General features: G+C 43.3%; 1 pseudogene; it reads left to right on the forward strand.

Moving 5' to 3' along the window:
- LOC136611585 (amine sulfotransferase-like) overlaps positions 1 to 7,834 on the forward strand; it is a 32,056-nt pseudogene extending 24,222 nt beyond the window's left edge.
- Positions 7,835 to 11,349: the final 3,515 nt, after the last annotated feature.

Below are 11,349 nucleotides of genomic sequence, written 5' to 3' on the forward strand. Positions count from 1 at the left end.
TCTACCCATCTTGCCACTACCCCTAATGCTGCTCTTAGTGCCCCTCATATTAATAGTGTCCCAAAACAGTGATAATAGTGCCCACAAGAAATAATGCCCTTCTGTGCCTCCACAATAAATAATGCCCCCTCTATGTGCCCCACCATAAGTACTGCTTCTATGTTACCTCATAATTAATAATGCTTCTTCTCTTTACTTTTTTAAATTGGGGTGCCCAGAACTGGACACCGTATTCCAAATGAGATCTGACTAAGGAAGAGTGGAGAGGGATAATAACCTCACATGATCTAGACTATGCTTGTATTAATACATCCCAGAATTGTCTTTGCCTTTTTACTGTTCCTTCGCATATTTGCCACTTCCTGGCCCCTCTCCATTCTTCCAAGATGCAGCCATATCTCTTCACTCACTGTTGGGAGTACATTGCATATTGGTAATCTGAGGCACTTCATGCTGCTTTCAGATTAACCAAAATGATCACATGAGGTGTAGCTCATCAATTGAAATACTACCAATGCAATGTGCACATCACTCAAACCAGGGACCTTTTGTGCTCTAGTCAGAGCAGGGCAGCTCTCTCCCCTGGGCTATCCAGGATTTGTATAGTTTCTTGCTTAAACACAGCCTTGTTTAATGTTTCCTTGCTCCTGCTAAATCCACTTCCTGTCTCCCTGTTCTGGCTCCACACTGCTACTAATTAGGACTTCCTATAAAAGCCTAACCATGACTCAGATCCAGTACGTAATTATTGTGATCCACCACCTGATCAAGCTCCTCTTCCTCCTGCTCCTCTATGATTGTACCGATACCTCCTGCTGCTAACCTCTGGCTTCTATTTGACCATGCTTCCATCTCCTCCCATTGTACTGCCTACCGATACCTCCTGCTGCTGATGTCTGGCTTCTGTTTGACCATACTTCCATCTCCTCCCATTGTACTGTGTACCAATACCTCCTGCTGCTGACCTCTGGCTTCCATTAGACTACACTTCTCTCTCATCCCTTTGTACTGCATACGTGACTTGCCGATAACGACTCCTGGCTGTCTTGACTATTCTCCAGTGACCTACACTAGCAGCTCCAATCCAACATCAGTAAGGCATAACACGGATAGTTAGAAAGGTGTGTCGGGCATATTGATGGAGACACCACCAACAAAAAAAAACAAAGGAGGGTAGGTAAGATTACTTCACCTCTCTGGTGCCAAGACAACTTTTCTTCTAAAAGCAAAGGATAGATTTAATATAAACAGTAAAAGGGTGCCAAAATGTGATCATAAGCTTTAATGGAAACTTGTATCATTGTACATGCAGGCATATCTCTGGGAAGCCTGTTATACATTTGGGGAGCTGATAGATATGTAGTTTAATAGGAAAAAATTTAGAATAATTTGTATTTTATTCATTTATTTCCTTGCCGGGCTTTTCTACTTAGTGATTAACAGCTATCTTTGCATGCACAGTGATGGGTGGATGGGATAATAGTCAGGCTCTTGATGCTTGTTCTCATAGCTGCAGCACTGGCCATAGAAGGTGTAATTACAGAAGACTTATAATTAGCATAGATACAAAACCGGCTTGGAAGATGTCTCAATATTTAAAGGGGTTGTCCGGCGCCGAAACGGGTTTGTTTTTTTTTCAATAGCCCCCCGTTCGGCGCGAGACAAACCCGATGCAGGGGTTTAAAAAAAAAAAACGGATAGTGCTTACCTGAATCCCCGCGCTCCGGTGACTTCTTACTTACCTTGCGAAGATGGCCGCCGGGATCTTCACCCACGGTGGACCGCAGGTCTTCTCCCATGGTGCACCGTGGGCTCTGTGCGTTCCATTGCCGATTCCAGCCTCCTGATTAGCTGGAATCGGCACACGTGACGGGGCGGAGCTACGAGGAGCCGCTCTCCGGCACGAGCGGCCCCATTCAGAAGAAAGAAGACCGGACTGCGCAAGCGCGTCTAATCGAGCGATTAGACGCTGAAATTAGACGGCACCATGGAGACGGGGACGCTAGCAACGGAACAGGTAAGTGAATAACTTCTGTATGGCTCATAATTAATGCACAATGTACATTACAAAGTGCATTAATATGGCCATACATAAGTGTATAACCCCACTTGCTTTCGCGGGACAACCCCTTTAACTCCTTCCTTCCCCATGACGTAAGGGTATGTCATGGGAGTGGGTTACTTCCCGCAAAATGACATACACTTATGTCATAGGCATAGCGAAAGATCATGACTGCTCTCGCGCTATCCCGCAGCGGCAGCCGGCTGTCAGTCACAGCCGGCCTCCCGCTGCAACAGCGGGGGTGCATCAGAGATGCGCCCCCCCGCTGTTAACACCTCACTGCCACGATCTATGTAGATCGCGGCATGGGAAGGGTTCACAGAGGGAGCGCGCTCTCTCTCTGAAGTTGCTAGGCTCTCGCGATATAATCGCAGAGAGCCCGGCCTGTTGCCATGGCAACAGGACGCCAGATACCGGCATCCTGTGTTGCCAGAGCCTATGATCGCTGTATAAGCGATAAGGCATGGCAGAACAGAACCCCTGCCATGCCATATCACAGCGCTCATCGGTGCTGTGCTTTACGTCCTCCAGAGGGACATAGATGGTGTAAAAAAAAATAATAAAAGTGTAAAAAAAAGAAAAATGTTACAAAAAACCTTTTATATGCTTTTTCTCATATTAGCATAAAAAAAGGTAAAAAAAATTTAAACGGTACATATTTGGTATCGACGCGTCCGTAACGACGTGTCCAATAAGTTGAATATACTTTTTATTCTGCACTGCAAAAAGCGTAAAAAAAAACAGGCAAAATGCAAATTTTTAGCATTTTGCCTCCCAAAAAATGCGATAAAAGTGATCAAAAAAGCTGTATGTTGCCCAAAATGGTACCAATAAAAACTACAGCTCATCTTGCAAAAAATAAGCCCTCATAGAGCTCCGCACATAGAAAAATAAAAAAGTTTCAGGACTTTGAATTCAGCGATTTAGAAAAAAAAAAAGATTTACAAAAAAAGGGTTTTTATTGCAGAAAAGTGAAGAAAACTAAAAAAATATAAGAATTTTGGTATCGTTGTAACCGTACCGACCTGCATAAAAAATGGATTGTGTAATTTATGCTGCATAATTAATGCTGTAAAAAAAAAATCTATGGTTGAATTGATGCGTTTTCTCTCCCTGTTATCATAAAAAAAAAAATAAACGTTTTACGATATAGTCTATGTACCCAAAAATGCCGCCGATAAAAACTATAGTTCGCCACGCAAAAAACAAGCCCTTATATCGCCACGTCGACGGAAAGTAAAAAAGTTATGGCTTTTGAAAAATTGAGATGAAAATCCGCCAAAAATCGTTGCGTCTTTAAGCCCAAAATAGGCCATGTCCTTAAGGGGTTAATGATGGTGCTGGCAATTATAGAACTACATTTCTTATTCTTATACCTGCGTGTTTTGTGGTTAATATATAATGTCTGTTTCAGGACCTTCGATCTGCTGTACTGAAAATATGCAAATTTGTGGATATAAAGCTCAATGAGAAAGACATAGACACTGTGGTGGAAAAAGCAACTTTTAAGAACATGAAAGAAGATCCTCTTGCTAATTATACTTTTTTTTCCAAATGATTTATTAGACCATACTAAAGGAAATTTTCTACGTAAAGGTAAATTTAAATGGAAGGGATTGTTTGAGAATTAAAAAAAAAATCTGAAAATATAAAAAATAAAAAAACAGCACTTACCTTTTAAATCTCCACCAATCTAGGACTTAAGCTGACGTGGTCGCCTGTCAATGTTTCTATATAGGTTGGATCACAGCTGGCTAGTGTGGTATAAACTGTTTCCAGAAAACTCTGACAATGGCTTATCTCCTAGGTGAATGAAGTCCACACTTTCCTCTGAAGAATCATCCCCCTAGTCAATGCAGGATCACAAAATCATCCCAGACAGATGTCTGCCCAGTCTCTTTTTGAAGAACTCAATTGAAGGAAAACTCGCCACCTCCGGTGGCAACTTGTTCCGCTGATTGATCACCCTCACTGTCAATTTTTTTTCTTCTAATATTTAATCTGTGTCTCCTTCTTTTCAGGCACTGTGACAGGCCTTCACATATTTGTAGACAGCTATTAAGTCTCTTCTCAGCCTTCTTTTTTGCAAGCTAAACATTACCAGAGCTTTTAACCATTCCTTATAGGACATGGTTTACAGACCGCTCAGCATTCTGGTAGCTCTTCTCTGAACCTGCTCCAGTTTGTCTATGTCTCTTTTTAAGTGGGGTTCCCAGAACTGGACACCTATTCCTTAGTCAGACCTCATTTGGAATACTAAGAGAGGGATCATTACCTCACATGATATCTGAACCTTGTGGTACTCCACTTGACACATTCTTCCAAATGGATGTGCAGCCAATTATGACTACTCTTTGAGTATCACTCAGCCAGTTGTGAATCCATCTAAGAGTTTCCTTGTCAATCCCATGTTCGGTCATTTTTTCAATAAGGATGGTATGAGATACTTTGTCAAAAGCTTTACTAAAGTCAAGATATACTATATCTACTGCATTTACCTGATCAACCCAGTCGGTGATTCTGTCATGGAAGGAAATTAGATTAGTCTACCATGCTGGCTCTTGGTAATTACTCCATTTTCATCCAAGTACTTGCATATATGCTGTTTAATAATTATTACAAATTATAATTTGTTCAAAGATCTTTCCTTGTATATAGAGTCAGGCTCACAGATCTGTAGTTTCCTGGTTCCACCTTCTTTTGCCTGCAGCCAATCTTCTGGGACTTCTCCTGTTCTCCAGGAATTTTTAAAGATTATAGCAAGTGGTTCAGCAATTACCTCTGCTGTTTCTTTTAGTATCTAGGATGTAATTCATCTGGACCTCAATAATTGAATTTATTTAAGTTAGTTAAGTGTTCCCCCACCATCTCTCTGCTTATATATAGCCTGCATTCTTTTATTCCCCTAATATCACAGGAAAGATCAGTTGATGTTACATCTACTTTCTGAGAGAAAACAGATCCAAAATAGCAATTTAAAAGTTCGTCCTTCTCAACATAATTTTTAACCAATTCACCATTTTCATCCTGTAAACATCCTAAACATCCTACAGCATCTTTGACTTTTCTTTTGCTTTTGACATATCCCAAAATTGCTTTCATTGATTTTAACCTGTGTTGCAAGCCTCAATTCATTTTTAGCTTTAGCTTTTCTGACATTTGCCCTACAGTTTCTGCAGATTGAATTATATTCTTCTTTAGATATTTCCCCTTCTTGCTATTTGCTAAACATATTTTTCTTCCTTTTTAACATGTGTGTAAGTTCTATGCTTATCCATATTGGTCTGTTTAAATGCTTCCCATTCTTCCTTCTTCTTTTAGGGATTGTTAATAGAGATGAGCGAGCATACTCGATAAGGCAAACTATTCGAGCGAGTAGTGCCTTATTCGAGTACCTGCCCGGTCGTCTCTAAAGATTTGGGTGCCGGCAGGGGGCGTGGAGATCTCTCTCTCTCCCTCGCTCCCCCCTGCTCACCGTCACAACTCACCAGTCACCCGCGTCGGCAGCTGAATCTTTAGAGACGAGCGGGCAGGTACTCGAATAAGGCACTACTCGCTCGAGTAGTTTGCCTTATCGAGTATGCTCGCTCATCTCTAATTGTTAACAATTGTGCTTGAGAATCTCATTTCACAATATTTCCCAACCTTTTTGTCCTTTCTGTCCTTAAGAACATCCAGCCATTGGATCCTTCCTACCCTCTTTCTGAGATTCAACCCTGAGGGGTGAGTCTTTTCAGGTCTTCCTCCCCTTCTTATCCAAAATTCAAGGATAGCAAGATCACTGCCTCCTAAGGTCCCAACCACGCTTACTTCCTCAGCCATTTCATTCTTGTTGGTAAGAATTAGGTCCAAGGTCACAGATCCCCTTGTTTTATCTTCTACCTTTTAGAAGATAAAGTTGTCCACAAAAGAATATTAGAATTTTTTCTGACAGAGATTCCCAACAAATTTCTGGATAGTTATAATCTCCCATGACCACTATGTCATACGTTTTTGAGAACTTGGCCATCTGATGTAGAAAGAGTGTCCTTTCTGTTGATCTCTACTTGTATTCTTACTCAAACAGTTTCTACAGAGCTATCATGCTCTGAAGCTTGAATCTCCGTAGAGAGGTATGTTTTCCTAACATACAACGCAATACCCCCTCCCTTTTTATTAGGCCTTTTTCTTATAGATAAGTTGTATCCTTCAAGCCTTGTATTCCAATCATGTGTCTCATTCCACCAAGTTTCCGTGATGTCTATGACATCATATTGCTCTCACTGTGTTAGGAGCTCCAATTCTCCTTGTTTGTTTCCCATGCTCAGTGTATTTGTGTAGAAACATTTTAGTTTGTGATCGGTGTCTCTTGCATGGCCTTTTTTTCCATAAAATTTTTGGACCAGAAAATCAAGCAGAAATAGTATTTAAATAGGTGTATGCAAAAAGACAGTTTTTTTTGTACTTATAGTCCCAGTAAAAAAAATCCCAGCATGGGCAATTTTTGTCCGATTTTCATATGACAATAGTACATGTCAACGTGCGATCTCCCGCGCATTAAACAGCACAGGGATGAGCTATCCATGTGCTGACTGATGTGAGTTGTGCCTGAGAATCAGGCTACTTGCATAAGGATGAGTAAAAGCTTGCGCACTAGATTCTATTTGTGTGCTGTCCAAAGTGCAGGAGACTGCACATCCATGCTTACTGTTCTCGGAGTGCAGTTTAATGCAAGTTGAGCCTGAGAATCTCAGGAGCAACTCACATATGGCCGTCTGAATGTGGCCCTACTCATTTCTAATGACAGACAGGCTTGGTGGGAAAAAAATACAACAATATTGACAGCAGTCACTTCCTTTACCAACCTGGCAGTTGGCATCCCAGCACTGATATAAGGAATAGAGATGAGCGAACGTGCTCAGCCACGCCCCTTTTTCGCCCGAATACCGCGAATTCCGAGTACTTCCGTACTCGGGCGAAAAAATTCGGGGGGCGCCGTGGCGGCACGGGGGGTAGCAGTGGGGAGTGGGGGGGAGAGGGAGAGAGAGAGGGCTCCCCCCTGTTCCCCGCTGCTACCCCCCGCACCGCCACACCTCTCCCTGCCCCCCGGCGCCCCCCGAATCTTTGCGCGCGAGTACTGAAGTACTCGAAAATGGCGGTACTCGGGTGCGTAAGTACTCGTAACGAGTACGTTCGCTCATCTCTAATAAGGAACCATGCTGGTTAGTTGCCGGATTGTGTAAACAGTATTTATACGATATTAAAGGGAAATATGTCCAAATGCTCCATTTTAAACTGATACATAGAAGTATACATACATATTTCCTGGGAATGCTCTCCTTTGCTGTGTGTTAAGTGTCTATCAATTACCGCTGGATATCTGTATTAGCATTCATTACATCTATTGAAGGAAAATATAATAGCTGTAAGTACCCTTGCTAAAAAAAATGTCACTGGAATCTGTTTCATAAGATGCTGGTAAGAATGTGTACTTTAATCTGATTTTCTTAACTGTATTACTCATACAGAAATCCACTGGCTCAGCTTCTTTATACTCTTTACTAGGGGCTGTTGGTGACTGGAAAAATATGATGACGGTGGCACAAAGCGAGATGTTTGATAAAGTCTACAAAGCGAAGATAGGAGATCTGCCAATCAACGTTTTGTGGGACCTCAAAGAAGAAGATGCATCCTAGAGTTCTGTTATCTTCATATTAAGCCTAAAGTGAATGGTCCTCAAACATAATTTTTCGTTTTTAGTCTAAATATATCCAAATTCTGTGATATTTAATTTCTTAATATCTCTTGAAGTGGTTGGTGCTGCACTTGTTGCCACTACTTAATATCATACACTAAATGGACACTTTATTAGGACACCTGCTATTTTACAATTAGAGCCTCCTTGTAATGCTGCCTATGCATGGGTGATAGTTCATTGCATTACCCGCGGCGATAATCCGGCCGGGTGTAACACAGTGAACACTTTCCATAGCATTGGAAAGCACAACCCCGCTGTCCACGAGCGGAGAATCGTAGCAATTATCTGCTCACGTGATTCAAATCTCAACATGCCTTGATTCTCCACGGTGAGCCTATCAGTCAGATAGGCTCACCGCAGAGAACTGACAGCTCTCCCCCCTGCTCCCCGCAGCGGGAGTCATTATTGGAAAGTTATGGCATGCAGTACAATGGGATGAGACAAAAGCATGGTCAAATGGAAGCCAGAGGTCAGCAGCAGGGAGCTATCAGTACAATCGGAGAGGAGCAGGAGGAAAAGAAGCTTGATCAAGGTGGTGGAGCACAATAATGACACACTAGATCTTAGGCACAGTCAGGCTTTTATAGGAAGCCCTTATTAGTATCAGGGTGGAGCCAGAACAGGAAAACAAGAAGTGGATTTAGCAGGAGCAGGAAAACATAGAATAAGGCTGGGTTTCAGCAAGGAACTGCCCAAATTCTGGATGGCCCAGGGAAGAGAGCTGCTGACTCGAGCACAAGTACAGACAATGTGTTTTAATTGGCTGGGCTGCCTAATTCTGAAAATATATTTCATATTGGGCTAGGACCTTCGGATGACCCAATAACCTTTAGTAAAAGATTCTCTTACTAAAAATCTTGGCACTACTTTGTCTGTGTGAACTGACGAAGGTGTCACTCCACCTTCAAATTAGCATTACCTTGTCATTAGCTAGATTTATGGCCAGTGGAACAAAGAGTTTCCTGTACATCACAAGACCTGTACAGCTGCAAGGGAGGAAGGGGCAGCTTAGAACATTGAATTAATTCAGCTTTCCCAGGGTCCTGACAAATTACCAATGCTAGCTAACTACATACAATAGCCACCATACAGCCAGCATACCGAAAGGGCTAATATAAAAATGGATGCTGAGACACACAAAAAATGTCTGACAGCCTAAAATATTTACATCAGAATATCTATCTATCTATGATTGTAATAAACTAAGTAAAATGTCTATTGCAAATATGTGTCTCTTCTCTACTTCTACTAACACAGCTTCCTGTCTGAAAGTGCTGATTAACTACTCGCACAACCACCCCCCTCCAACCGTATTCCACAGACTGGATGGCTGGCAATGGCCCGCATGTTACTCAGTTATTAGATAACCCTGATTTTGGACTTTTTGTGGATGGATCGAGGTATGGTAAAGAAGGCAGGTTCTAGACAGGTTATGTTGTACTCTCCATACATGATGTAGTCAAATCCGAACCTCATGCTCACGAGAACGCGGCTAACGTCTTCACAGACTCCCGCTATGCCAATGGCATTGCTTATGACTATGGACCCATCTGGAGAGCAAGGTCATTCTTGAAAAAGGCAATTAAAAACAGAAAATGTGTTCCAGCACTGATTAGCACTGGAAGCCCTCTTACTGCCTGAGAGAGTAGCCGGAAATTGCAACAAAAGGCCATTCCAAGGATGGCACAAAAGAGGCAATCGTAAATCACCTGGCTGATCAGGCTGTGAAGACAGCCCAGACTTGATCCTTCAGGGGTTGGGGAGGTACAGGTACCCCCTCAGGCGACACTCCTGGTGGATTATGACCTTTTGATGCAGTTATAAAGCAGGCAATTTAAGGGGGGAAAAGGAACAATGGGAACCAGCAAGAGGGGCAGAGAGACAACTGGAGATAAATGGATGGTATCCAGCAAGCTTTGTCTCCCACAGGCACCAATCCTATCATGGGTCCAAGCCCCATGAAAATACACACCGGTCAAAAACAGCTATGACAGATGTGGTTGCTAGTCACTCGTCTGCACCAGGATTTAGCGTCACAACAGCCAAACACACACAGGGCTGCCTGATTTGTGCACAGAACAACGTAGGTAGGTCTGTATAGGCTCTGATGCAGTTCACCTTTCATGCTGACTACCCTTTTCAGCGTCTCCAAGTAAACTACTTCCAACTGTCAACGGTGCGCAGGTACGAGTTTGTTCTGGTCTGCCTAGACCCGTTCTCAGGGTAGCCAGACTGGCATACCCGCTCACAAGCGCCACCACCAAAAACTGATCTTTGAGGTGGTAAACAGGTACAGAGTACTGGAGACAACTGAGAGTGACAGAGGTAATCCCTCCACGGGAGAAGTGATACAGAACATAATGAAGGTTTTGGGGGTAGAACTGGCCTTTTATGCTCCGTACCATCCACAAAGCAGTGGTAAAGCAGAAAAGTTTAAATAATACCTTAGAAACCACGATCCAGAAGGCCAAGGCAGAGCTGAATAGACCATAGACCGAGTGCCTCCCCCTGGTACTCTTCTCTGTAAGGTACAGACCTGACAGAATAGGCCTCAGCCCATATGAGGTACTTTTTGGGTCACTCAGCTCCAAGGTTAGAATTACCGTGATAACTCCAGATGCAGCATGGTAGCTTGACAAACTCTGTTATTGCTCTCAGAAAACACTTAACTAATGTATATTTTGGAGTGTTTACTTCCCTTCCAGATCCAGAGACTGACACGGGGACCCATGACTTGCTCCCCAGCGATTGGGTCTATGTGAAGAAATTTGTTAGAAAGCACTCCCTTGAACCTAAATACGATGTTCCCTACCAGGTGCTAGCAACTAGAGATGAGCAAGCATGCTCGGGAAGGTCAGTTACTCAAGCGAGCATCGCCCTTCTCAAGTAACTGCCTTCTCCTCTGAGCGTGCTTGAGGGGCAGCGGGGGGCAGGAGGGGAGCGGGGGGGAGAGTGAGAGAGCTCTCTCTTTCTCCCCCGCTACCCCCCCCCCCCCCCGCTCACCCCCTGAGCATGCTCAGAGGAGAAGGCAGTTACTCGAGAAGAGCGTTGCTCGCTTGAGTAACTGACTTTCCCGAGCGTGCTTGCTCATCTCTAGTGAGTAGCACCTGGTAGGGAACAGCCATGTCAGTGAAACTAGACGGAAAGAGCTCCTGGATCCACGCCTCCCATTGCAAGAAGGTTCTGCCTCCTGAAGAGCAAGCATAATTATGCTATATTACCTTCTACTACTGGGGCTGTTCAGGGAGTATGCCATCGACCTATCCTTTTCTCTTGTGACCAGGTGTCACAAGAGAAAAGGATAGGAACTGGAACACCTGGTCGATGGCATACGAGGGTACGGTTACATTCTGGTACAATTCATCCAACACCCATGTAGCCACATTCTCCTTTGATTATTGTGACCTAGCCCCTGTCCTCATGCTTCGTGACAGTATAACGGATATGCTGGTATAATATGCATATGCATCATGGATTCTTACTGGGGACAGGACTGTAGCTATTTGGGACAGACTGGGGCTACAAACCACAAGGTGCCTTAACAAGAAAG

The sequence above is a fragment of the Eleutherodactylus coqui genome, chromosome 1 (genome assembly GCF_035609145.1).
Source record: "Eleutherodactylus coqui strain aEleCoq1 chromosome 1, aEleCoq1.hap1, whole genome shotgun sequence".
NCBI classification, from domain to species: domain Eukaryota; kingdom Metazoa; phylum Chordata; class Amphibia; order Anura; family Eleutherodactylidae; genus Eleutherodactylus; species Eleutherodactylus coqui.